The sequence below is a fragment of the Palaemon carinicauda genome, chromosome 20 (assembly GCF_036898095.1).
Source record: "Palaemon carinicauda isolate YSFRI2023 chromosome 20, ASM3689809v2, whole genome shotgun sequence".
Classification (NCBI taxonomy): domain Eukaryota; kingdom Metazoa; phylum Arthropoda; class Malacostraca; order Decapoda; family Palaemonidae; genus Palaemon; species Palaemon carinicauda.
This window is the reverse complement of record NC_090744.1, coordinates 51,485,903-51,488,201: the sequence shown is the minus strand read 5'-3', so window position 1 is coordinate 51,488,201 and position 2,299 is coordinate 51,485,903.

Sequence of the window (2,299 nt, the reverse complement as noted above, 5' to 3'; positions counted from 1 at the left end):
AGAGAACTATAATTTGTTTTTAAGAGGTCTCCTAGAGAAACTGTACCACACCTAAAGAGTCTCTTCTATCCTTACCAATAGGAAGGTAGCCATTGAAAATTTACAGTGCAATAGTTAATCTATGTGTTATCAGGTGCATGAGGACAGAAGAGGATGTGAAAAAAAAATAGAGGGGGAGTATTTGTGTATGTGTAAGGAAAGGAAAACGGATTACTGTCTGGCTAGTCACAGGACCCAATAACTCTTTAGCAGTAGTATCTCAATGGGTGGCTGGTGCCGTAGCCAAAAGTAAAAATCCATTTTCTCTAAAAACAAGAATATTTATTTAGCTAGTCATACCAGTAATAAAATATGCATCAGAAATGTTTAGTCATACTAAAGCTTTGAAATAGTATATCTACTAGTTAAGCTCAAAGAGCTAAGGAGCGGGGGATGATTTTCTTTATGGAATTGAAATATCACATATAAGATTAAATGTAGATCATTCGGAGAAGGTATGAAATGAATTTTCTACCGATTTGGTCTCTTAATTCATGATTCACAAACACATATAATCATATGGTCACTAACACAAATAAACACATAAAATCATTTATACAGAGGGAAAGTCAAAACAGTTTTTTTTTTTTTTTTTTTTTTTTGCCGGGTGTTTCGTTGGCCAGAAGTAAATTTCCGAGATGTTATGGGATAAAATTGTGTTGGCTGTTGAGGGTCTTGGCGAAAATTACAAATGAAAATAGAACACATTTCTTAAGTTTTCTGATCAGAAAACAATCTTATCATTGGAGTTACTCTTTTTCGGCACAAAGACATCCACAAATATACATTGACATCACCATATGGAAATTACATAAACCAAAAAAAAAAACAAATTGTCAATAACAAAGAGAAAAGGAGGGCTCTGGAAAAAACGTATGAAGCTACAGAGGTGCAGATATTGGTAGTGATCACCAGCTCCTCATGGTCACACTGAAATTAAACCGGAAAGCACCCGACAGAAAGGTGGATAGAATACTCAAGTTTGATACAACCAAATTTTTGAAAGAAGAGCTCAGAGGAACTTTTGCAATTAAATGTAGGAATCAATTTGCAGTCTTAGAGACTTTTAGTGACGAAGAACAGACAATTAATGAAGAGTGATGTGATATTATGAACATCTATCAGTCAGTTGGTAGTGAAGTCTTGGGACACGTAGCAACAAGGAGAAATCCATGGATATCAAAAGATGTTTGGCATACTATAAAAAGGAGACTAAGAAATAAATTGATTGTTGAGAGTTTACGATAAGGTAATGAAAATCACAAGGTAAAGCATTAGAAGTATTCCAGCATTGATAATGAGGTCATAAGAAAAGCCTTAAATGACTAGAAAGAATATTTAGACAGGGATAAAGATTAGGCTGAGAAATTTATGAATACAGGAGTTGGATATGGTGTAAGAATCGCTCATAGAATTGTCAATGAAATATCGACTCGAGTAAAGAAGAAGAAGCATATACCCAATAAAAAGAGGGATTGATCTGTTATAACAAAAGGAGATGAAGAAAGACAACGTTGGATGGAACATTTTAGTGATGTTATGAATAAGAGATAGAAGGGTGATAATTTGATTGATATACCTGAGGCTGATGAAGACCTTGATGTGGCCATGGATGAATTCAGTTTGTTTGAAGTCAAAGTTATCCTAAAAAAATTAAAGAGATGGAAAGCCCGGGATACAATGGAATAACTGCCGAGATGATACTGGCTGAATATGAAGTGACCCTCAAATAATTACAAGAATATTTTGTAGAATGAATGGAAGTTGAGAGTGTTGGTGAAAATGGCCAAAAAAAGGAGACCTAACTGATTGAGATAATCATATATGCATAACTCTTACGTCAGTTGTTATGAACATATATTGCATACTTATTCTAAAAAGAAATAAGGGAATGATTGATGAAAAGTTGAGAGATGAACAAGCAGGATTTCAAAAAAGTAGAAGTTGCAATGACCAAATTTTATTTTTGAGAAAATTTGTACAGCATTGCATGGAATGTAAAAATCCATGTATTATGAAAAAGCCTTTAAGAGTGTGTACCAGCCAATTTTATAGAGAGTCCTACGTTATTATGGAATTCCTCTTGAAAATGTGAATTTGATTAATTTTATTCATGAGCATAGCAACAACAAAGTTAATGGTATGGAGTCTTATCAAAATGAATTTCAAAGAGAATGTGTTATCACCTATATTGTTTATCCTCCTCATGGATTCTCTACAACGCAGAACACCAAAGGATTTGCAACGCCTGCTTTCCAAA